The sequence below is a fragment of the Somniosus microcephalus genome, chromosome 2 (assembly GCF_052327205.1).
Source record: "Somniosus microcephalus isolate GS21.2 chromosome 2, FLI_Smic_1.0, whole genome shotgun sequence".
NCBI classification, from domain to species: Eukaryota; Metazoa; Chordata; class Chondrichthyes; order Squaliformes; family Somniosidae; genus Somniosus; species Somniosus microcephalus.
The window spans coordinates 105,432,684-105,459,557 of NC_140988.1; the positions used below are offsets into that span (position 1 = coordinate 105,432,684).

Consider the following 26,874-nt stretch of genomic DNA (forward strand, 5'->3'; position numbering starts at 1 on the left):
TTTCGTTGCCATGCTATATATTCTGGATTCATGCAAGAACATTCGGAAAGTTGTTTAACTTCTTTCAAAGATTGAGCAAGTTTCCTTTTAAAGCCAGGACATATAGCTCAGAAAGGAGTAATTCTGTGAGATTTTATTTTGTTCAGATTATGTGTTTTACAGTGTTTGGATGCCAAATTAGACTCTTGCATTCCATATCAACTCCTGCACAGCTGCAGTTTTTGAATTTCCACCAAAACACAGAGGCTAGAAAGTGAGCAATGCTCATAAAATATCCACAATAAAAATGTAGATGTGGAAGGGTTTGGAAATCATTCAAATATCAGTCAAAATGTGATGCCAAGGAAAGTGCAGACATACAAAGACCACTTTAAATCAAAAACAATTAAGGCTTTGTTTTCTTTTGCGTTCCACCTCCCCCAACTTCTATAACTTTAAAATTAACTTCCAGAAAGCTGTAAAGACTGAACATATATTTTTTGCTGTATCAGCAGTGTTGAGGCCAATAGTCAAAGCTGCCAAACACAGAAACAAAAGCTTTGGTGTATATTCACTTCTTTGAGGCTTGGTGCAGAACAGCACAAGAAAGCATAGATCCATTAGAACACAGACTGATACAAAGTTAATTTATTACTAAAAGAAGCAAAAAGTTTAAAAAAGAAATAAAAAATTCTTGTAGCATTTCTCATGGTAAAGCCAGGATTGCGAATTGTTTTTACAGACTGGTTGTTCTTGGGACATGGGCGACGCTGATGAGGTATTTATTGCCCATCCCTAGTTGCTCTGAGAAAGTGGTGGTGGGCCGCCTTCTTCGAGAACCACTGCAGTCCTCGTTTCTCATGTTCTCCACAGTCCTGATGCAGCCTAAATGTGAGAGTGACTTGCCTGTCAATATAATATAGCAAATTTACTGATGCAATAAGATGACTAACACAGGATAATAATGTTATTCATTATTAATACTGAAAGATACAAGCCTCATAGATATATTTGCAATACCATTCACCTACCACTTTACAAAACTTTAAATGTTAAGTCATTGGCTGCAATTTTCTGAGGTCCGTGCGGGCACAATCGGAGGCGGGTCAGGTGGGAAATTTGAAATAAATTGCAGCGGGTCGGGAACCCGCCGTCATCCTGCCCCCACACGCCTTTCCCGCGGGCGTGTTTGCCGGTGTGGCAGCGACCCGACTGGTAGAGGTGGCCGACCAAATTTAAATCATTACCATTTTGATGTCAGACCATTAAGAGCCTTTTCCAGCCTACCTTTCAAATTTCCCTGGCTGCCCATCAGATTCACGCAGCTCAGGAACCATGTCTGTCAACCTGAGGCGGGAGTTCCATGGCCATTGCTCCAGCTGATTAGATGACAGCATGAAATGTACTATAAAAGCTCGCACCTCACAGCTGATCACTTTCCTCAGGCAGAAGCTGTTGCTGACTGCATTCCCAGCACAGATTTAGCTTTCTACAGGCTGCAAGTGTTTGCAGCAAAGTCGCTATCCAGTCTCACCTCATTGGTACAATCTATCACTCCATTGACAGATTGCTTCTCTCATCTCTACTTGACCTGCCATCTATTTCATCAGCATGGCTGCCATTTATACTGTGTCGCCTTGGTCCTCAGAATCAGCCCCAACACCAGTAGCACCAACAACAACACCACCAACCTTCTCCTCAACCACCTGATGCTGCATGGGACAGAGGGCATCAGCACAGGGCTGCACTATGCTGGAGACGATAATCCCAACACAGGGTATACAGGTACAGGATGAGCTTCCTCAACATGACTGAGCAGCAGTGCCAAAGGAGGTTCAGGCTATTGCACCAGGTCATCGCAAACATTTGCACATTGCTGGAGCAAGACCTGCAGCCCAGAGGAGCTGGTGGACGTGCTGTCAAAGTCACCAGCACCCTCAACTTCTTCGCCTCAGGCTCCTTCCAGGGATCTGCAACAGACATTTGCGGCATCTTGTAGTCACCACCCACAGGTGCATCACACAGGTCGCCAATGCCATCTTTGACAAGTCAGCCGATTATATCAAATTTGCCACTGATGAAGTCAGTGTTACTGAGCGGGCGCTGGCCTTTGCCACTCTGGCTGGCTTCCCACGGGCGCAGGGCATCATCGACTGCACACATGTGGCCATCAGGGCACCCTATCATAACCCAGGAGTGTTTGTGAACCGCAAGGGCTTCCACTCCCTCAATGTGCAGCTGGTCTGCAACCATAGGAAGATCATTATGCATGTGTGTGCCAAATTCCCTCAGCTCCTCGCACCTCCAAACAGACTTTCTGGCTGGTTGCTTGGAGACAAGGGCTATCCACTGAAGACGTGGCTCATGACACCCTTGAGGAGACCAAGTACTGATGCCGAGGAGCGATATAATGAAAGCCACATTTCCACCAGATGTGTCATAGAGCAGACAATAGGCATGCTGAAAATGCACTTCAGATGCCTTTACAGATGTGGAGGTGCCCTTCAGTACATATCAGCCAGGGTCTCCAGAATCGTTGCGGTCTGCTGCGCCCTGCACAACATAGCACAGCAGCGAGGATTAGCGCTGCATGAGGAGCAAGGCACTGAGAGCACCAGAGGAGAAGAAGCAGGAGGAGGAGGCGCATCAGCTGGAAGATGAGGAGGAGCAGGAGCAGGAGCTGGAGGAACCTGTGGCCCAGATCCCTCCAACACCTGAGCACATTGCTGCCCGGGAGGCCAGGGATGGCCTCATCATGGCCAGATTTACTTAACTTTACGCAATACACTCATATGGCTGCCACATGCTGCACCAAGTTGGTACCACCACACAGCAACACTATAAAGGATCTCTACAATGACCAAGCCATTCCTTTCACACTGACTACCATTGCTGGTGGTAACGTTATCTCTCACCATTTACTCCAACTCACTAAGCCACTTCCAAAGGTGCACACAAATGTGTCCAAGACCGCAAAGTGGTGAAAATAAAGATTTTTATGGTTGACATTACATTAACAGAAACTTGACATTAACATTGAAAAAACACCCAATTGGCTACTTGTGTGTCATCTTTCTCTTAAGCATGCATCTCTGAGATGCTAACCCTGTGGCTTCAGCAGCGGTAGAGGCAGCCTGCTCACTTCCATGCCTAGACATTCTTGACGGATGTCCTCTGGGTTTTGGAGCCTGTGATGGCCCCGCCAAAGTCTGCTCCTCCTGCGACTGTGCAGGGGCAAACTCGGCCATCGCTGTCCGAGGTGGCATCTGGGGCTCTGACTGAGGGGGTAGCAATGTGGGAGAAGTGTAAGTGATTTGAGAGGAACCCACATTTCCATGTCCCCTCTCACCATCATCCCTCTCATGGGCCATCTGCATTTCCCTGCTAGCAAGGAGCTGGAGAGCACCTTGCTGCACATCAGTGGGACCACGAGGACCCATGTCTATGTTGACATCTCTCCTAGACAGGAGGTCTATGAACCTCTGACATCTATGCTCCATAGATAACCATCTATTCTCCATAGATAGCCATCTATACTCCATAGAGACCATGTGCTCCTGTGAGTGGTGCATTAGCTGCTCCATGCAGGTGGCCATCCTATCCATGGAAGAGCCTACTGTCGCCATCACCTCCGACACAGTGGTGCACATGTTGGAGATGGACTCCTCCATTCTCTAAACATTTGCAGATGTTGCAGTCGCAAAACCTGTCACAGCCTCCTGCACTTTTTCCTGTACCTCCAGGATCACCCAATTTCTGGATGGCCCCCATGGCTCAGCGTCTGGATGCAGCTGAGCAGAGCTGAGAACATTCTGCGCCCTCCAGCGAGGAGTCTCCACTGCTGTCCCTATCTCCACCATCTACTCTTGCTCACTTGTGACTTGTGACAGACCTGGTGACTGTCCCGGATACTCTATCTCGCATGGGACCCGAGGTGTGCGTATCTGCACTGGTGCTGGGGATGCTTATGTCTGGCTGCAGGATCCTCTGAAGAGTCATCTTCCTCTTCCTCCTGGACAGTGGGGGGGGGGACGGTGTGGGTGGGGGGACAGCTCTTGATGGACCTGTGGGAGAGTAAAGAGATGAGTTAGATATGCCATATTAAGAATGGGTACAGATACCATTATGCACATTGATGTAAGAAAGCTACTAGGCACTTGGTCTAAGCGTTAAACAAAGCTTTAATCAACTGTTTTACAACATGGAGGTCTAGTTGTGTCCTTCACTAGTTCCTGTTAAGAATGTCCTGCGCAAGCTGGGCCCGTGCCCGAGTATTTATACTCTCCCTGGACAGCGCCACCCGTAGGCTGCTCAGTATTATTTCATAAGTCTTTCTTTCATGAATGACTGTATCATGTCACACATGATGACCATTGAGTGGCTAATGACATCAGTCCCCATATGAGTGACTGATGTATGCCATGTAGCCATATGATATGTACTCCTGTCACCAGGTTGTTGAGATGTCCCACCTCCAGCTGCTTGGCCACTCACAATACTTCCAACGCAGCCTCCTCTGCTCTTGTGAGGATGGTAAATGATGGAGGCCCACCTCCAGTTCTCTCCCTCTCCCTCTTATTGTGCACTCTTTTTTCCTGCAAGGAGGGAAAGAAGAGAAGGTTGAGTGAAAGTGATGGAATGAGTGTAAGAAATGAATGGGTTACATCTGTAGAGGGTATCTATGATGGAGTGCGGCGGCAATGCCAAGTGCCCTCCTTGTGTGTTGTTAGTTGGTATGAGTGCATCAGGATGAGGGTGAGTGTGAGGGGTGGCTAGTAAGTTGGGGATGTGATAATGTAGATAGATAGAGAGAGGGATGGGTGGACATGCAACGTATGTTGGTGTGAGTAAAGCTGTGCAGGAGTAGGGTAGGGAAGGCAGAGTGCTGGGGATGTGATGAGAGACACAGCAGGATGAAGTTGAGTGTGGCTTTGTACTCACCTTTCCTGACCTAATGAGATCATTGAAACATTTGTGGCACTGTACCCAGGTCCTCCTGACCACATCCCTGCTGTTAACCTGATCTGCAATTTGGAGCCAGGCTCTTTTTGTCTCCTGGGGAGGTCTCTTCCGCCCATTGGAAGGGAAGAAGACTTCCCTGTGAGCTCTGACTCACTCCACAAGCATATGGAGACAGTCATCGGAGGACCTGGGTGCAGCTTTCTGCCTTTGTGCAGTCATGTCTCCAAGTGTTTGGAGGAAATCAAAGCTTCCAATGCAGTGACTGCACACTCCTAGATAAACCATCAAATGCAATGTGACCATGGCTCCTTTAAATATCCCGGCTGAAAACGCGTCATCAATGATGTCATCAGACCCGCACCATTTAATAGGGCCGGGTAACGTGCAGGGTGGGCTTAATAGGCCCCATTAGCGCAAGTCGATTTCTGCAATGGGATGAAAGCAAGAACGAGGTCATGACCCACCATGCCAACCGCCCAGGTAAAGAAAATTCCAGTCAATATGTTTGTTGAAGAGATTGTTGGAGAGCTGGTGGACATTTATCACACCATCAAATATCCAGTGACCAGTGCTTCGAACAGATGGTTACGTTCCTTGACAGGGTAGATGCAGGGAGGATGTTTCTCCTGGCTGGGGAGTCTAGAACTAGGGGTCACAGACTCAGAATAAGGGGTCACAGTCCCAGAATAAGGGGTCGGCCATTTAGGACTGAGATGAGGAGAAATTTCTTCATTCAGAGGGTGGTGAACCTTTGGCATTCTCTACCCCAGAGGGCTGTGGAGGTTCAGTCATTGAATATATTCAAGTCAGAAATTGATTGATTTTTGAATATTCAGGGAATCAAGGGATATGGGGATAGTGCAGGAAAGTGGAGATGAGGTAGAAGATCAGCCATGATCTTATTGAATGGTGGAGCAGGCTCGAGGGGCCAAATGGCCTACTCCTGCTCCTATTTCTTATGTTCCATGGCCTGGACTTGACTATCTGAACAGCTGGTGAGTTTGATTTAATTTGGCTTGACTTGATTGGTTTGGGTTGGATTTGATTGGTTTTGATTTGACTTAAATTGATTTAATTTGATTGGATTGGATTAAATTGGACTGGATTGGATTGGATTGGATTGGATTAAGTTAGATTGGATTGGATGGGATAAAATAGATTTTATTTGATTTGATGTGACTTGATTTGATTTTACTAGATTGGATTGGATTTGATTGAATTTGGGCTGGATGAGCAGATTTTATTTTATTTTATTTGATTTAAGTTGATTGGATTGGATTGGATGCAATAAGATATATTTGATATTATGTGATTGGATTTGATTAATTTGACTTGACTTGATTGGATTGGATTAGATTGGAATTGATTTGATTTCTTTGATTTTATTTAATGCAAATTGATTTGGTTTGAGTTGATTTGACTGACTTGACTTGACTTGATTGGATTGGAATGAATTTGGACTCGAATGGTGGATTATATTTCAGTTGATAGATTTGATTTGATTTGATTTAATTTGTTTGAATTGACTTGACTTAATTGGATTTGATTTGGAATGGATTGAATTTGGAATTGAGTGCCTTATTTTAATTGGTTTGATTTGATTTGCTTAATTTGATTTGTTTTCACTTCATTTGATTGATTTGATTTAAATTAATTTGACTTGACGTAGTTTGATTGGATTGGATTAGATTGATTTGATTAGATTAGATTGGATTGCATAGGATAGGATTTGAAATGGTGGATTTGATTTGATAAATTTGATTAATTTGTTATGTCTGACTTGACTTGATTGTATTAGATTGGATTGAATTTGGACTGGACTGGTAGGTTTTATTGGATTTGATTTCATTTGCATTCATGTCATTTGATTGACTTGATTTAAATTGATTTGACTTGATTTTATTTCACTTGACGTGACTAAACTTGATTGGATTGCATTAGATTTGATTAATTTTATTGCATTACATAGATTTGATTTGATTTGACTTGATGTGGTTGTATTGTATTATATTGGACTGTCTTTGATTTGTTTTGATGTGGCTTAACCTGATTTGATTGAATTGATTTGATTTGACTAGATTGGATTGGATTGAATTTGGACTGGACTGGCAGATTTTATTTCATTTCTGATTTGATTTGTTTTCATTTCATTTGATTGATTTGACTTGACTTGATTGGATTGGATTGATTGATTTACAGTGATTTGGTTGATTTGATTTGTCTTAATTTTTCTTGATTTGATTTGACTTGATTTGATTTGATTTGGTCAGTACTAGGACCACTGCTGTTTTTGATATACATTAATGACTTGGACTTGGGGGTACAGGGCACATTTTGAAATTTGCAGATGACACAAAACTTGGAAGTATAGTAAACAGTGAGGAGGATAGTAATAGACTTCAAGAGGACATAGACAGGCTAGTGGAATGGGCAGACACATGGGCAGGCACGGTGGCATAGTGGTTAGCACTGTTGCCTCACAGCGCCAGGGACCCGGGTTCGAATCCGGCCTCGGGTGACTGTCTGTGTGGAGTTTGCACATTCTCCCCGTGTTTGCGTGGGTTTCCTCCGGGTGCTCCGGTTTCCTCCCACAGTCCAAAGATGTGCGGGTTAGGTTGATTGGCTATGATAAATTGACCCTTAGTGTTAGGGGGATTAAATACGTGGGGTTACGGGGATAAGGTGGGATATGTGTTGGTGTAGGGGTTACGGGGATCGGGTGGGATATGTGTCGGTGCAAGCTCGATGGGCCGAAATGGCCTCTATCTGCACTGTGGGGTTTCTGTGATTTCTGAGATGAAATTCAATACAGAGAAATGTGAGGTGATACATTTGGGTAGGAAGAATGAAGAGAGACCATACACACTAAATGGTACAATTTTAAAGGGGGTGCAAGGACAGAGAGACCTGGGGTGCTTGTGGAAAAATCTTTGAAGGTGGCAGGACAGGTTAACAAAGCAGTTAATAAAGTATATGGGATCCTGGGCTTTATAAATAGAGGCAAGTCAATAGTAGCCTTCAAAAGGGAATTGAATAAATACTTGAAGGAGAAAAAAGTGCAGGGATATGGGGAAAGAGCAAGGTAGTGGAACTAACTGGATTGCTCTTCGAAAGAGCCGGTGCAGACTTGATGGGCCGAATGACCTCATTCTGTGCTGTACTAGTCTATGATTCTGTGATACTATGATTAATTTGATTTGAATTGACTTGATTGGATTTGATTGCATTGGATAGGATTTGGACTGGTAGATTTGATTTGATTGGAATTGATTTGATTTAAATTGACTCAACTTGAATTCACTAGACTTGACTTGATTTGATTAGATTTGACTCGACTCAATTTGGACTGCTGCATTAGATTTGATATCATTTGAGTAATTATATTGGATTGGATTGAATTGGATTGTATTATATTTGATTGGATAGGTTTTGATTTGATTTGATTTGATATGATTTAATTTGATTGATTCATCTTGACATGACTAGATTGGATTGCATTTGATTTGATTTGATTTAAATTGATTTGTTTTGATATGATTTTATTTGATTGTATTTGAATGGATTGTATTTGATTTGATTGACTTGCTGTAAATTGTTTTGATTGATTTGTTTTGAAATGTTTTGATTTGAGTTTATTTTTCTTATCTTAATTTGACTTGATTTGATTTCTTTGAATTGATTTGACTTTCTTTAATTGTATTGTATTGGATTTGATTTGACTTGTCTAGATTGGATTGGATTAGATTTGGACAGCAGTGGCGGATTTTATTACATTTGATTTGATTTCATTTGATTGATTTGATAAGACTTGACTTGATTTGAATCGATTTGATTTGATTTGTTTTGGACTGGAGTCATCTGGTGGATTTGAATCAATTTGATTCGACTTGATTTAGATTTGATTTAGTTTAGTTTAGTTTAGTTTGGTTTGGTTTGATTTGATTTGATTTGATGTGATCTAACTGACTTGATTTGATTTGATTGCATTGTGTTGCATTGGATTTGGACTGGTAGGTTTGATTTGATTTCATGGGTTGACTTGATTTAATTGGTTAGATAGGCTTGGATTTGGTTTGATTTGATTTTGACTTGACTTGACTTGTTGGATAGGATTGGATTTGATTAGATTTGATTGGATTGGACTGGTGGATTTGTTTGATTTGATTTGACTTGAGTTGACTTGAGTTAACTTGACTTGATTTGATTGTTAGATTGAATTTAATTTGTTTGAATTGATTTATTTTGATTTGACTGATTTGATATAAATTGTTTTGATTGATTTGTTTTTATTTGATTTGATTTAATTAGATTTGTTTTTATATGATTTGATTTGATTTAATTAGATTTGTTTTCATTTGACTTGACTTCACTTGATTTGATTGGATTGGATTGATTTGGATTTGGATTTGGGTTGGTGGATTTGATTTGACTTGACTTGACTGAATATATTTGATAGAAATTAGTTTGATTTGTTTGAGATAATTTGATTTTATTTGTGTTGATTTGATTTGATTTTAATTTGAATTGATTTGATTTCTTCGCATTGAGTTAACTTGATTTTATTGTGTTGTATTGGATTTGATTTGATTGGGTTGCATTTGGACTGGTGGATTTGGTTTGGTTTGATTTGACGACTTGATTTCATTTCATTGTTTTGATTTAAATTAATTTGACTTAATGTGACTTGACTTGACTTGATTGTAATGGATAGAATTAGATGAGATTTTATTGCATTGCATTGCATTTGATTGGTTTTGGACTGGTAGATTTGATTTGAACTGATTTGCTTTGATTTGACTTGAGGACTTAGCTTGGCTTGATTGGATTGGGTTGGATATGATTTGATTTGGATTGTATTGAATTGGATTTGAATTGTACTGAACTAAACTGGTGGATTGGATTGGATTGGATTTGATTTGATTTGACTTGACTTGATTGGACTGGATTGCATTGGTTTTGATTTGACTTGATGTGATTTGATAGAATTAGATTAGATTTGATTGAATTTAATTAGATTTGAGTAGGCCGATATGGATCATCCACTCGGCACTTCTGGCTAAGATGGTTGCAAACGCTTCAGCCTTGTCTTTTGCACTCATGTGCTGGGCTCCACCATCATTGAGGATGGGGATATTCTTGGAGCCTCCTCCTCCCATTAGTTGTTTAATGGTCCACCACCATTCACGACTGGATGTGGCAGAACTGCAGAGCTTTGATCTGATCCATTGATTGTGGGATCGCTTAGCCCTGTCTATAGCATGCTGCTTCCGCTTTTTAGCATGCATGTAGTCCTGTGTTGCAGCTTCCCCAGGTTGGCACCTCATTTTTAGGTACGCCTAGTGCTGCTCCTGGCATGCTCTTCTACACTCGTTGTTGAACCAGGTTTGGTCCCCTGGCTTGGTGGTAATGGTAGAGTGAGGGATATGCTGGGCCATGAGGTTACAGATTGTGGTGGAATACAATTCTGCTGCTGCTGATGGCCCACAGCGCCTCATGGATGCCCAGTTTTGAGCTGCTAGATCTGTTCTGAATCTATTCCATTTAGCATGGTGGTAGTGCCACACAACACAATGGAGGGTGTCCTCAGTGTGAAGATGGGACTTCATCTCCACAGTGCGGTGGTCACTGCTGCCAATGCTGTCATGGACAGATGCATCTGCAACAGGTAGATTGGTGAGGACGAGGTCAAGTAGGTTTTTCCCCTCTTGTTGGTTCCCTCACCACCTGTCACAGGCCCAGACTGGCAGTTATGTCCTTCAGGACTCAGTCAGTAGTGGTGCTACCGAGTCACTCTTACTGATGGACATTGAAGTCGCCCACCCAGAGTACATTCTGTGCTCTTGCTACTCTCAGTGCTTCTTCCAAGTGGTGTTCAACATGGAGGAGTACTGATTCATCAGCTGAGGGAGGGCGGTAGGTGGTAATCAGCAGGAGGTTTCCTTGCCCATGCTTGACCTGAAGCCATGAGACTTCATGGGGTCCAGAGTCAATGTTGAGGACTCCCAGGGCCACTCCTTCCCAATTGTATACCACTGTGCCGCCACCCCTGGTGGGTCTGTTCTGCCGGTGGGACAGGACATACTCAGGGATGGTGATGGAGGAGTTTGGGACATTGGCTGAAAGGTATGATTCTGTGAGTATGACTATGTCAGGCTGTTGCTTGACTAGTCTGTGGGACGTCTCTCTCAATTTTGGCACAAGTTCCCAGATGTTGGTGAGGATGACTTTGCTGGGTTGACTGGGCTGGGTGTGCCATTGCCGTGTCCATAGCCAGTGCCGAGGTCGGTGCCAGGTGGTCCGTCTGGTTTCATTCTTATTAGATTTCATAGTGGTTAGTTACAACTGAGTGACTTACTAGGCCATTTCAGAGGGCAGTTAAGAGTCAACCACATTGCTGTGGGTCTGGAGTCACATATAGGCCAGACCAGGACAGGATGGCAGTTTTCCTTCCCTAAAGGACATTAGTGAACCAGATGGGTTTTTAAGACAATCCGATCGTTTCATGGTTACCATTACTGATACTAGCTTTATATTCCAGATTTATTTAATTAACTAAATTTAAATTCCCCAGCTGCCGTGGTGGGGTTTGAACTCACGTCTCTGGATCATTAGTCCAGGCCTCTGGATTAATAGCCCAGTCTGGGCTGGCTGAATGACAGGCAGCGACAAGGGCAATGGCAAAGCGGCAGTGGTGGGAGCAGGAATGCTGTCATCCTGAGAGAGGACAGAAAGTTCCTGCTCCACTGACCCACTGCCACTTCCCCGGGGCAGCACCTCAGCATCCCTAGCAATCTGTTGCAGCACAGATTGCTGGCCTGCTGCAACACCATGAATGCCCCGGTCGATGGTCGTAGACCCAGCCATGATGGCAGCAGTCAGAGCTTGCATGGCATCAAGCTGAGACTGCATGCGAGCAGTCTGAGGTTGGGTGCCACCAAGCATAGACTGCATTACAGCACAAAGACGTTGTGTTGCTTCTGGCTGTGCGGCAATGGAAGCTGCCAGATCGCCCATCACATGTGGCATCAGGTCTGGGTTGCCACGGTCTCTCTGGGAGTCTACCATCCTTTGCAGACTGGAAATGATGGGCTCCATGGTGTGCGCAGAGCCTTGTGCAATGTTGGAGGTGGTCTCCTCCATGCTCCTTATCATTGCCGAGAGGCTGTCGGCTACCTTTGCCATTGCACCCATCATCTCCGTGTGCATGACCATCACCCTTCTTCTTAACGCCTCCCCATAGAGGTCCTCATCCAAGTCCTGTGCAGCAGAACTCACGCGCGAACTTGCCCTCTGGGGAGCTGGCCCCCGAGCTACCCTTTCTCTCCATGGCCTTGCTGCAGCCCACTCGTCCCCGGTGCCTCTCCTTGTGCAGATCCCGCTACTATACTAGCCTCTAAAGAATGCATAGTACCAGTATCTGAGTTGGTGCCTGCGGGTGAGACATGCAGTGGCGTGGTGTAATCTTCCTCCTCCTCTTCTCCCACCTCGTTCTCTATGGTGCCCTCAGGGACAGGCTGCTCAGGTGCTTGCTGATTATCTGAAAGCATAAAGGCACAAGAGTCAGGTTAAGGTGAGGGGAGTGAGGCAGGAAAGAAGAAATGCATGCATAACAACATGATTAGCTGGAAAGTGCAAAACGCTTGTGAGGGGGAAGTGGGATGCGAGAAGGAGTAGGGATGAACATACCGTTGTTGTGCCCAAAGGGGTCAATGTCACCAGTGGCCACGGCACCCACCACCTGGTGCCCAATAATCTGCAGCACGCTATTCTCCAGCTGAGACAGTGGTTGGGTGTCAGCTTATACCCTGCCTGTGCGTTCCTGCTCCCTCCTGTTGTGAGCCACCCTGGCCAGCAAGAGAAAGAAAAGTGTGATTGAGTGTGGAGCAATGTGTCTGGGTGATGTGCCTGCCATAGTTGAATAGCTGTCAGCTATGAAATATGGGTATTAATGTTGGTAGGTAGAGATTCTTGGTGGGTGAGTGTTGGGGTGTGGTGCTTTGGGCAGTGTGTGAAGACTGTGGATCAGAAGGTGGTATGTAGCATTTGTTGAAGCATTGACGCACCTTGACCACCCAACTGAGCTCATTAAATTTCTTCCTGCACTGTGTGTGGGTTCTGGGGACCATACTGCTGCCCTCCACATGGTACACAAGACTTGCAGCGAGGGCCTCCTGCCACTTGTCGGGTAAAGCACCAACCTCGGTCTCTCCACAGTGAAAACCAATGCCTCGAATGCTTGATCGTAGAATCTGCGGGCTCTCTCCCTGGGGAGTAGATCTGCCATGAGTATATCTGCTTCAGTTGTCTGGCTCTTTCTCCTTAACCTGATGCTGCTGCTTCCTGAGGCAGCTGCACAGCCAGCTCAGAATGAGGTTCTGCAGCATCAATGAACATCCCCGTTAAGAACTGGAAATAGCCTGTGGCAATAATGACTTACGATTAGACTGCACGCGATATTGGCCCACCCTTTGAGTGAAACGCCAGTGAGATTGGGCTTTAAGGCTTGAATTAGTGCTCCAATCATTTCTTTGAGCAGCGAGAATGAATTTTGCATGAAGTCTAAAGCACTGGTGCTAATTCTCCAACCTTTCTAATGATACTGCTTATTCTTGGGCTATAATGAATTTCTAGCCCCATGATCCTTCTTCAAGTCTTAGTCCTCTGTTTGAACCCATAAAAGCAGCGACATTTACAAAACCAAATATGTTTCTGATGCCCTGCGATGTATCCAGAAAGTTAAAAAGTGTGGAGTATCTTGATTTAACACACAATTTGCTCAGTGATGGAATTATGCGAGAAATGGTTTGTCCAGGAGCTTAGCCTTCTCTGCGCTATCTTATTCTGAGAAGGAATATTTTGAGATCCCTCGGTACAAGAAGCCCAAAATTATCTACACTTTCTATTCTTACCCATTTAGATTTGAGCCAGAATAGCTTCCATTGACATAGCGGTAATGTGATCATGCTTAACTGAAGAGAATTGCCTTCGAAGTTCAATAAATGGCTACAATAGACTTCAACCTGCCACTGCACCTCTAAGGTTATAAAGTAATTTTGTGTACAAAAATGTAGTTCCTTGGCTTGGCAAGATCAGAAATGAAGAATCAAATGAGCAATAAATTACTTGGCTTGTCAAACTCACACATTACATAACCTATATACAATCTAACCTCTCATGGACTCTAATACACCTTATTAAATCTGCTGCTGGACGGTTTTGCGTAAATGTTCCCCGGTCCTCAAAGTAATCAAGGGAAACTCCAGAAATCTCCTCATTCTCAGATCTCTTCTATTCAATTGTGGCCAACAGCTCTCCACTTCTACCTTGGCCCTCACACTTCAGAATCATTGCGCCTCCTACATGCCAACCAGAAACCTGGCAAAAGCTGATCAATAGCTTCAAAATAACTGATGCAGCCACCAAAAATCTGGCAACTCAAGAGGGCCCTGATGTGGAAAAAAAGTGGTTACACAGGCGTTGTCCCTTAAGTGGTAGAGATACACAGCATTGCTTCACCTGTACTGAAGAAAAACAATACACAACTACAAGAAAACCTGAGGTAGAAGTCAGCATGCTGAAGGCACAACATTGATCGTGCATTTCTAAGTCGAGAGGTGTGGTGCATGCTTCCCTGGAAAAAGTTGCATTGCACATTAAAAATTATGCTGGTTCATTTTAAGCACTTTGATATTTCCCAATAACAGAGTTTTGATTTAAAAAAAGGGAAAAACAAAGTGATATTTGGATTTTCAACAGAATCACTTACCAAAAAGTTACCTCAACAGTCACTATCCCACATACACCCCCATCATCCCAAGTAACAAAGGCCCTCTACCCCCTCCAGACCCAATTCACAGAGACATGGTATTCCATGATCTTCTCAAACAATTCCAGTTTGTACAGACCCTCGTCTCCCTCTCCAACCTAGGTAAGATGCTGCTCTTTTCCCCACTTTCCTCCTTTCAAGCTGGCACTCTGCTCCTTGCCTTACAAGATTTCTCTGGCACATTGTTTCACCTCCCCCAGTTTATGCTAATACCCTCCTTCCTCTCTTCACTGCCACCCCCCCACCTTAGTTTATGCTGGTACTCCCCTTCCCCTCAGGTTATTACATAGAATTTACAGAACAGAAACAGGCCATTTGGCCCAACAGGTCTAAGCTGTTGTTTATGCTCCACACAAGCCTCCTTCCACCTTACTTAATCTCAGCCTATTAACATATCCTACGATTCCTTTCTCCCTCATGTACTTATCTAGTTTCCCCTTAAATGCATCTATGTCAATCGCCTCAACCACTCGACATGCTAACAAGTTCCACATTCTGATCATTATCTGAGTAAATAAGTTTCTCTTGAATTTCCTATTTGATTTATTAGTGACTATCTTGTATTTATAGCCCCTAGTTTTGGACTCCCCCACAAGTGGAAATATCATCTCTATGTCTACCCTATCGAACCCCTTCATAATTTTAGGTCTATCAGGTCATCTCTCTGTGTAAGATTCGCAAAATTTCCACATTTCCCCAAAGGTTATTAATAAGAAAAGAGACCCTGCATGGACCTGATTTGGCGTGCAGATAAGGGCCATCCGAAGGAGTATAATTGTAGGCCCACTGGCTACCTTCTCTCTCTGCCCTTGCTCCTGGCTCCGGCTCTAGCCCCTCACCCTCGTGGCTACTGCTCTTCCCCCGTCCCATGCTTACTGTCCGGCCACTGCCCATGCCTTCCCCATTCCATCAGGGACGCCTGGCATCGCGTCAGGCGGACACGGACAAACCAGGCCAGGGGAGGCGGGACGCGACGAGGCGAGTTGGTGAAGAAGACGAATGGAAAGATGATTGAAGAAAAGCTTCGAATAATCGGGCCTTCAGTCCAGCTGACCTGCGACTATCTTCATGCAAACTTCAACTGCCGGCCGAGGAAGAGGATCCATCATCCCTGCAAGGTAAAGTACCCAAGCAGAGACTTTAACTTTGGGGTACTTGTACCTGGATGATGCCCTTGCAGCACCCTGAGACCATGTGACGACGGCAGGCTCCAGAGAGCACAAAGAGCAAACCCCAAACCCCACCGCTGCTTTGAATTCAGCAGATCTTTTTGGATTGGTGAGCATGAATTCTGGCCCCTCATAGCTTAATCTAGTTAGGTATAGGGGGTGGGATAAGGATAAGGGGATTGTTAAGATAGTCGTTTTCCCTCGATGTGCCGTGTGTTCCCCATTCCCTGTATAAGTATAGCTATTGTGTTATTTTGCCTGTAAAAGTTTATACCAGTAACTTTTCATAAGATTGTGTTAATTTCTTCTTCAATAAAAATCTCGGTTTTGCTTACATCCAACCACCTGTCTACTCGAGTCTTTCTGTATCGCCACCTTGTACCTAAGTCCGGTGTCTAGAACCCAGGGGCGTGGGAGCAATTCGAACCACTCAAACAGTCAGAGGCATAACTGACTGGGCGTACGCGCCACCCCACCCCACACCACCCCCTACAGAAATGGCGACCGCAGCAGGGCACCGGCAACAAGGTTGCAATGCAGTAGACAATGGTTCGGATGAGCGAACCATGATGGAGGAAAGGATTTCTGATTATGTGTTTAGCAAGGTGAATATCACTAAGAAGTGGATCACCACTCTGTTAAAGGCTGGGCGTCTGGTAGATGCAGCAGCTAAGTGGACAGAGGGAAAGGAACACAAGAAGTCCTTAGAAAAGGCAGATTGGCTGATGTGTTTTAAAAAGCAGGTCCAGCTTTTGGACAGACTCATTGCAGCACAGGCAGTCGAGTTAAGGGAGTCAGCCCTGGAGATCCAGGATAAGGCTCTTGCAGGGGAGAAGTTATTAGTAGCTTTGCAGGCTTTGAATCAGGAGAGAGTACATTTAGTGGGAGAACACAAGGCCCAGTTGGAATACCTACGGTGCCAAGTCACCGAGGCCAATGGAAATGAGTTCGGTTGCGGGAGAAGAACGCCCGCTTGGCAAGGCAGACTAGGGAACAGGAAGAGAAAGTACAGGAGGTAAAGGCAGCGTATAAGCTAGCGAGCAAACAGGGGTTTGAGGAGGCAGACCATGGCCCCTGTAAAGAGAGGATAGAAAATCTGAGCCGGGCCCTCCGGAAGGCAAAAGGCATGGTATGCCTCATAAGCCCAAAGGCAGGCCAGGCAATTTTATGGGGAACGAGGGGAGGACAGTTCCAACGTCACCGGTAGTGTCTAGGGACGACCCGGTTGAGAGAGAGGAGACCTCACGACCACCACCCGTAGCGCCAAGTTTCAGCGAGGTTTGGCAGCAAGGGGGGGGGGGTGGAACCCGGGGTGGAACCCGGAGTGGAGCCAGAGGTGGAGGTGGAGATAGAGCAACCCCCGCCAGTGAGGTCGGAGCCGGGACCGATGTGCCCAGCACGGCATCGGAGGTTCAGCCCACCCGCCAATGGCGACATTGAGGGACCCCTCCAAAACCAGTTCGTATTACCCTTTAACACCCAACAGCTTAGGGCCATGGTTAACCATCTCCTGAGGCTCTCCGAAAAGGGAGACCCCTCGATCCACTTCAGGGAAGTAGAGCAGGTAGCCAGTGTCAACAACTGCGATGACGCTGAGAAGGCCAAAATGCTGCTATTCTCCCTGGAGAGTAGTCTCCTCCAATCCCTCTCTGACGAGTGCAAAAGGGGGCAGTGCAGGTATGAGGAGCTTAGAGATGTGGTTCTGGAGGCCATGGGGATGGATGAGGGAAGTCCTTTCTCCTGTGTGGAGAAGACGATCCAGCTCTCGGGGGAAACCCCGCAGGCTTTTGCGGACCGGCTGTGGCCGGTGTACCGGAGGGCCTGTCCGGGTACGCTGGACCGGGGATTCCCTGACGCATTGGCTCCGTTGCCTGGTGGCGAACAGCTTGCCACAGGTCCGGGCCAAGGCAGAAGTCTGGTTCGACCCCAAAAATCCCCAGACCACGAACTTACGGTACTTAGGCAGCTCACTCTGGCTTACAAAAACGGTAGGGGAGCCGATTCACACCCACCCAAGGGAAAGGTGCATGAGGTAAAACCCGGACCGGGTAGGAGAGAGTGGCACCAGGAAGGGAGTAACCCCCCCCAACCCCAAGACCAATTGTTACGGGTGTGGGAAGGATGGTCACTGGCGGAAGGAGTGCAAAAACCCTTGGAAAGATAACAAGGGAAAGCATCCCACAGCCCCAGCCCAAAAGGCGGGGGCAGGGATCCCTTCCGCAGAGATCGAGTCACTTTTGGACACCATGAGGTCCTTATTGACTGGCCAGGGGACAGTAGCAGCCGCCACCGGTGCTCTCACCCCATCGGTCCCATCCAACCCACAGCCGTGACTAGAGCCAGCGCAGCCTGTTTATCTGTGTTCTCTCCGATACGATGAGTGGAAAAGACCCCTTTTGGAGATGGAGGTGGCGAAGGTGACGAAGACCTATCTGTTAGACACGGGGGCATCATGCACCGTGGTCTACTCAGCTAACCCCGTCGCCTCACCTCTCTCCAGCGGGGTCCCATACAGTCTGGCTCGTTTTCCATCCCGCTCGCCATTCGGTTAGGACCGCTCCGCTCCAAGTGGACCTGTGTCCTGATGAAATGGGATGTGGAGGGTAGAAAAGGGGTCCTGGGAGCCGACTTTATCGTAGGCCACGGGATCCTAGTGGATTTGAGGAATCACTGCCTTTGGGGGGCAGTTAAAGTAAAGAATGGAGAGATCGTAGTAATCCCGTGAAAGGAAGGGAAGGGGAACCTCTGCACCATGAAGCCCAAAGAGGATTATAACCTCGGGCTCATGGTCAGCAACACCCCACCAGAGTTCCAGGCATTTGTGCAGGCCCACCTGGCCACATTTGCCACTCACAAACACGACTGCGGGAGGGTCACAGGGTTTGAGGTCAGCGTAGATGGGGATCCCATGGCCCGACCACAGAAACAGTATAACTTCCCCAGGGAAGCAGAACCGGACATGGAAGCAGCCATGTCCTCGTTAGTGCAGCAGGGAGTTCTGAGACCGATAGCTACCCACGTGAATTCTCCATTATGGCCAGTCAGAAAGCCGGACAATTCCTGGAGGGCCACGGTGGACTATCAAGTGTTCAATAGTAACATCCCAGCCTGTGCACCCACAGTAGCAGCAGTTGCCGACCTCATCGGGAGTATTCCAGCATCTGCGACCACTTTCACGGTGCTGGATATTTCAAATGAGTTTTGGTCCATCCCTACAAGGAGGAGGATCAGTACAAGTTTGCCTTTTCGTTTAAAGGGCAACAGTACACGTGGAACTGTTTGTCTCAGGGCTTCCACAACAGCCCCAGCATTTTCCATCAGTGCATGGCCAACAGTTTGAAGGATTGTAGCCAGCCCAGACAGTTGGCTCAATATGTGGATGACCTGCTCCTGTTCACTGATTCGAAAGAGGAGCATGACCCACTATTGGCCGAACTGCTGGAGCTGCTAGGGCAGAAGGGTTTCAAAGTAAATCCCAAGAAAGCGCAGATTGGCCAGCAGGAGGTGAAATTCCTCGGTCTGACCGTGCACGCTGGAGAAAGGGCCATAGATAAGGCTAGGAGGGAGGCGGTACAAGAACTACCGGTCCCTAACACAGTAACGGGTGTGAGGTCGTTTCTAGGGCTAACCGGGTACTGTAGAGATTTCATTGAGGACTATGCAGCCACCGCAGCCCCTCTGCTCCGACTCCTACACAAGGGAGTGAGTGGCTTTGGGATGAGGGTTGCCAGGCAGCATTTGTCAGGCTCAAGAAAGACTTGCAGACCACGCCAGCTCTAGGGGCCATAGATGGGGGGGGAAAGAGAGTTTTTCCTGGAGGTAGCAGCCAGCGGGGACAGCCTGAGTGCAGTGCTGCTCCAAGAGCGGCACGGCCGGTGGTCTACTCCTCCAGGATACTCACTGATGTGGAAAGGAGCTATTCCAACTGTGAGCGGCATCTTTTGGCCACACATTGGGCTGTGAAAAGATCATTGATCTTCACAGGCACCTCTCCCATCACCCTCCTCACCCATCACACACCCACCCAGATGCTTCTTATTATGTCCGTGTATAATTGAGACACGGACTGCAGGAGTTGATTATAACAAGTCTTTACTGAATGGAGACAACCTGGAAACTGAAACTACAGAAGCCTGCTAGGGCCTTTTATACAGGGGTGGTCACTGCCGGTACTGCAGTCTGAGACCAGTTATTCCCTTAAAGGTACATACACAACACTTCTGGACGGGAGGATCAAGGATGGAACAGTGAGCAGTGCCCGCATTGCCCGCTGGACCTTGCTCCTCTCTCAGATGGATCTGAAGGTGAAGGGTCTCAGTGAGCCAAAGCTCACAGCCAACCTGGTATATCCTGGAACAGCCCACTGATGTTCCATTGAAGGGGTTTGGGAAGTAAACATAGGTTTACGGGCCAGGATACATCCCACAGGCCGCGAGATCTATGTAGACGGTTCCAGTACAGTATCTGCTGGCGAGCGTCTCACGGGGTGTGGAGTTTATGACCCAGCGGCAAACATTGCCCTGGCGATTAGGCTCCTCAGCACCATGAGCGCCCAGCAGGCTGAACTGTCCGCGGTGGTGTACGTTGTTACACACCCCGAAATCTTCCCCATCCCCTACACGATTTGCTTGGACAGCATGTTCACGTGCAATCCATGTACGGAGTACCTGGCCATCTGGTCCCGCCGCGGATACACTTCCGCTGACGGGAAACCCCTCACAGTAAAGATCCTGGCAGCAGTGGGGGAGGAAGGGAGGCTTTCATTCACAAGGTGAAGGCCCATTCCTCCACAGAACCCCGCGGCCAAGGAGGGTGCCCGCACAGGCACTTTCTGGGACCCATTTGGGTCCAGACCCATGGCGGCGGTCAGAGGTAGGGGCGGGACCCAAGGGAGTGTAGGGGTAGCGTTAGCCCCGGACTTTAAAATGGTCCAAGCCCAAGACCCCGTCCTAAAAGCAGTCCTCAGTGCAGTTGCTGAGGGAAAGGGAATAGAAGGTCCGTACGGCACAGCGACTCTCTCCATTAAAGAGGGCATGCTGTTCCGGGGGGAACAGTGGGTTGTGCCGCAGCAGCACCGGAGGGAATTCCTTCAACTGGCCCATGAGGGTCCAGGAGCGGGACACCCCGGGCCTGAGACCACCTGGCAGCGGGTGGAACAGGCGGGATGGTGGCCGGGATTCAGGGACGATGTCCGCGAGTTCTGTGCAGGCTGTCTTGTGTGCGCTGCAAATAACCCCGACCCCCACAAAAGGAAGGTACCTATGGGACACATCAGGAGGGTAGAGGGACCATGGCAGTCAATATGGGTCGACTACATCGGGCCCCTGCCCACCGCCCAGGGAGGCTATAAGTACTGCCTAGTCCTGGTGGACGTGTTTACCAAATGGGTAGAGGCCTTTCCCTGCAGAGCAGCCACAGCTCTGGGTACTGCCAGGATCCTGGGCCTAGAAATTCAGTAAGGCCCCGCCAGTTCTTTAGCGCCCGAAATTTAGCGCTTGCCCAGATTCCCGTAGCGCCCGCCTGAAATTCAGTTGCGACGGGCCAAGACGGAGGCGGGCGCTATTGCAGGGTTTGGCCGCCTCGCTTGGGGCGATGAAAGTCTATTTCAGGCGTCCAGCTGCCGCTGCGCCACCCGATGCGGTGTGGCAGGCTGGGGTACTGCAGGCCTCCTCCTTCTCTTAAGGAGGAGCTGCCTGCAGCCGTGAGATCGCCACTGGATTCCCCCGGCAAATGAGCCCGGCACCACGGAGAAGTGCCGGGCTCGCGGGAGTCAGACAGCAATGCCGCGGGGGGGTGGTGCAGGAGTCCGGGGAGGGAGGTGCGGCCATGCGGCCGCCGGGAAAGGCAGATGAATTGAAGGTGTTGATGAACCCATGGGAGTATGATATTGTTGCTATCAGCGAGGCGGCCGCAACTGAATTTGGCCTTCGGCACGGAATCGCGTTGGAACCGGGGCGCTGTGCACACCGATGACGTCATCGGTGCCGGCGCAGCGCTACCGGCTAACGCCGCTGTTAGGGACCAACTTAATTTCGGGCACTAAAAAACTTCCGGCGCAACCCACTCTTTCGCCCCTAAGTGGGCGCAAACGCGACTGAATTTCTAGGCCCTGGTCTGGGAAGTGTTCTCGCGGTGGGGACTACCACAGTTTGTGGAGTCTGACCAAGGGAGTCACTTCACCGGACAGGTGATGCAGAACACCCTTATGCTGTTAGGCATTGAAGGGAAATGGCACGTGGCCCACAACCCGCAGTCATCAGGGATTGTGAAACATATGAATCGGACCCTCAAAGAAAGGTTAAGAAAGGAGACAGTGGACTCGCCCCGTAAATGGGCCAAGGTCCTACCGTTGGTTTTGATGGGGATCCGGACCAGCCAGTCTAAAAGCACGGGGTATTCCCCGTACGAGCTAATGACTGGCAGGGTTATGCGGACCTCCACCCATGTACTAGCCCCGGTGCTCACGGAGGGTCAGCTCAGAGAGGTCAACCGGGACAGGTTCACTCGAAACCTCTTTGAGCACCTGAAGCAGGTCCATGAGCAGGCGCCTGGGAACATGGGAAGGCAGCATCGGAGTAACCGATTGCTGCTCGAACCCAGAAAGCACCACGAGTGGGAGGTAGGAGATCAGGTGGTGGTAAGAAACTATGCCCGAGTAGGGAGTTTGGAATCATTGTACATGGGGCCCTACAGTATTGTAGATAAAGCCAGCCCCATGGTATACGCCGTGAAGATGCCCCGGTGTACAAAATGGTTTCATATCAACCAATGTAAACTGTTTACACCTGAAAGGGGAAAACAGCCAGTTGGGAAAAGGGCTGAGGATAAAGATCCTCAACCTGCAGCAGGAGCGAGTTCACAGACTGCACAGGTAGGCGCTGTGGCTTGCTTAAAGGGAGGGGCCATCCCGCCCATCGATTGGGATACTCCCCCACTCTTCTGGGATCCAGACGAGGGGGAGGGACCTGAGGGCGAAAACCCCGCCCCTAACCCAGGTGTAGAGAGGGAGGGACCCGAGGTCGAAAACCCCGCCCTGGACCCAGCCATGGGACCTGGGGGCGGAGGCTCTCAGCTTGCAGCAGCCGGCTGCGAAAAGTTACCTGCCCCCAGCCCAGATTCGGGAGGGGTCAAGCCTGAGGGAGCAGCGGATCGGGTTAAAGGCCCAGCGGCCAAGAAAGCCCCACCCGTCAAGGCCCCCAGAAGGTCCCCACGGACGCCCCAGCCGAGAAAGCCATGGTCACCAGTCCTCCAGTTACCAAGAACCGCCCCTCGAGTCAGGGAAGGGTCCAAGGACAGAGGTCCTCAGCCAGCAGCCACGGGCTGTGAGGGACCAACAGTGAAGGACAGTGCGGTCACGCCGGGGGTGGCGGTGAGCCGCAGACCGACCAGGGATTAGCCTGGCCGCCCGGAGACAGGCGGCGGATGTATATAGTTTTAGTTTAGGTTTTGGTTGGTGTTTATTGTTAAGTTTAATTATTTAGCTTAAGCTTGGGTGTTTTAGTTTAAGTTAAATAAGTGATGGGTAGTTTTAAGTAAGCAATCTGGTAAGAGTGTGTATATTTGGGGTCGAGGTCGCGGGACCCGACCATGCTTCACCAAGCCAGAGAATCTCTTGGGGACCTGGCTGCATGTTTTTGTATCTTTTGCAGAAAGATTTTCAGGATGAAGGGTGTCGTGATCCTATTCGCCCTGATTGGGATGAGCGTCGAAAGACGAGGCGACGTCCAGGACTCCCACATCTACGGGTGCTCGGGAGACAAGGCGCCCACAGCGATCGATGGAAGCAGTGAACGGGATGCGGAGGAGACCGCCGTCTACTTCCACGCGGGAAGGTGGCCAGGATGGCTGGGGTCCAATTCGTCTCAGTACTCCAGCCAAACCGGATTCACGTACGGGGAGACCTCCCTCCTGTGCCCTAGGGTATGGGTCGTTACCACAAGGGTGAGCATCACCGTTGGAAAGCGAATATGTTTAACGTGTAAAGGACACATTCCACTGGATAGGTGGTGGTGGCTCAGGAAACTGAGCAAGGATATGAGGAACCCCGAAGTCGAGTGGGAACGGTTGGGGAACAACACCCACCGGACGATCACAGGGACTCATGGAGGATTAAGTGTGTGTTGGGACAAGTGGTGGGAACCGGACCAAGGGATTTATATCTGTATGTGGGGGTCAGAGGAGGTCTGCCCCGCAGGCATATCCATCGTTTTCCACCGGCAGTGGCAAGACGCCGGGGAGGGGATGAAGTGGGATACCAGCCTGAAGGTGTGTGCGGTCCCATACTCCCCGATCCCAGTCAACGCCACTGAGCTGGTAACCCGCCCCCGTAAGCCCCCGCCAGCGAGATTACCCAGGGAAGGTTGCCCCACCACCATCAAGGGACCAGTGAATGGGTTGGTACTAGTCCCCACCGATCAGATGCTGTACCAGGGTGTACACTACGCGGTAGCCTCCGTGATTTTAAATCTCACCGAGGTACATTTGCCGGAGTGGTGCCCCAAAGAAACAGAGCAGTTATACCAGGCCCTATTAAAGGACATGTTCAAGAAGTTTTACGAGTTCGATTTCGCCCATGTGGACAAAACCGAACTGTACACCACACACCGAGAGTTTTTGTGTAATGCAGGGAGGCAAAGAAGGGGAGTATGGAATGATGTTTTTACTGCGTTTAATACTGGGTCCTCTGTCATCAACAGTTTAGATGACATAGAGCTGCAGACCCAGATAAACGGATTAAAAACACAGTTATAGAAGATATTACCGGATGAGAACAAGGTAGTGGGCTCAGAGTTGCATGAGGACCAGGCCATGACGGTCCATTTGAAGGAAATCATAGCAGAGTTGGAAAAGCACGCAAAGACGGTAAATGCTCTCATAAGGGAGAACAAAAATGCTTCTGACCAGGCTGCGCAGAATGAGGTGTGCGTGCTATATGGGGCGTGGTTACTGGGCGAGGGCCGCAGTAATCTGGAGGATTTAAAACAGGGTTTGGTCCCCTCCTGGATTAGCAACAAGCACCTCGCAGCCCTCCACCCTTTTGAGGATGCATTAAGCCCATGCCAACTCTGGCTAGCCTCCGAAGCCTATCCAGTCCCCGTGGATTGTGGACGGTCCAACCACACAATCATGGGAGTAGTAGTTAGGATTCCGGTCATGGGCAGGACAGCCCGACCCGCCCCGGTATACAGGGTTGAGAACATTGGAGTCATTCAGGGGGGTGCACACATTCGTTTCACAGCGATCCTGCCTTACGTCATGAAGTGGGAGCACGCTATGACAGGTACTGACCTCTCAGGGTGCCATAGCCGGGGAGCACACATAATCCTGTGTCCCCAGCATTTGAATGCCTATTCAAAACTGCAGTGTGGGTTCAGAGCTGCTGGCGCGAAACCTATAAATTGCACCATGGAGGCAATGACACAAGGCCATGTTCCCCCGCAGGTAGCATATATAGGAGGTGGGACATATTGTGTCACCACTGGCACGTCCCACTACCAGCATGGACAGCGTAGCTGGTGTCCGGTCAGTGAAAGCAGCTTCTGTTTTAAACCCGAGGCAGAATTTCAAGTGGCCCAGGAGCGAATTGTCCCCATTTCTGAACCCTCCACCGTTCACCTCACTGTGAAGGAGAATTTTACGGATTTGCAAAAGTACGTAGCCCACTTTGGCTATGAAATTCCCCCTCTCCCTGAACACCTTACCAAAATACTCAAAGCCGTTATAGTTTCACAGAAATTTTTTTACACTCTAGAGCAGGAAACGGTAGAGATAGGGACTAAGATATTGGATATTGTGATTCCACCCTGGTGGGACATTTTCAATAACATAGAGGTCCCTTCGTGGATCAGACTGTCTTCCCACATTCTCGTGGTTTGCCAGTTAGGGATAGTGTTGTATCTAGTTTGCATTCAATGTAAGGGAAAAGGTCAGTTGCTAGAATTCCGTAACCAGAAGATCTGGAAGGAATATTATGTAAAGGTGGAGGGAGATATGCTTGTTTGAGTCTTTTCCTTGTATTTTGATTAAAGGTTATTGTTTTTTTGTGTTTGTTAGTTTTAATAAAGGTTTTTTCTGGGGTTTTTTGCGACGCGTTTAATAAAGATGTATGTGTACCAAGTGGTGCAGGGGTGTTGGACCCCCTCCATGCTTGGATGTGTGTAAAAGTCTGTGATTTGTCCTATGTATGCTGATGTACACTACATTTTCGCGGAATGGGAAGTTCATGTGTCGTGGGTATATTAGATAGGTAATTACAGGGGAAGGTTGACTATGGAGGGTCAGAAATTTTTTGCTCACCTTGTAAAAGTATGATACTTCAAGCAAGTTTTAGTATCACAGGGGGGAGTGTAAGATTTGCAAAATTTCCACATTTCTCCAAAGATTATTAATAAGAAAAGGGACCCTGCATGGATATTTTAATGAAAAAAGGGTACCCAAGATGGCGTCCATGCCTCGCGGCAGAAAGCCTGTGAGATTTTTAAAACTTGGACTCTGCGGCACAGGCAGCTTGTGGAGAAATCGAAACCAAAGCTGCAGTTTCTGTGAAGAGACACTTTGCATTTTTGAAAAACAGACAGGACTTTGAATTATGTATTAGACCAAATCGGAGACAGATCAAAACCCAGTTAGGCCTATAGTTAAGGCCATCAAGCAGTTTGCATAAATAATCGGGAACAGCTTAAGGAAGCCATCGAGGCTGGACAGGCCCATTAAGATGTATTAATAACAAATCAAGTCAATTATCAGGCCAGTAGATATGATTACCGGTCATCTAAAAACAGTTAGTGTAGATTGCTACCATTATTTAAAATAGCCCGCCAAGATTGGGACAAAGAACTAACCTGATTTGGCGCGCAGATAAGGGCCATCCGAAGGAGTATAATTGTAGGCCCACTGGCAACCTTCTCTCTCTGCTCTCTGCCCTTGCTCCTGGCTCCG

At 47.9% G+C, this 26,874-nt stretch overlaps 1 long non-coding RNA gene across 1 annotated transcript in view; it reads right to left on the reverse strand.

The window, feature by feature from the left end:
* Window positions 1-610: 610 nt before the first annotated feature.
* LOC147122857 (uncharacterized) overlaps window positions 611-26,874 on the reverse strand; it is a 55,411-nt gene continuing 29,147 nt past the window's right edge. The window contains exon 2 of the long non-coding RNA XR_015080344.1: window positions 611-885. This is a non-coding gene — a long non-coding RNA (uncharacterized LOC147122857). The remainder of the gene's footprint in view (window positions 886-26,874) is intronic.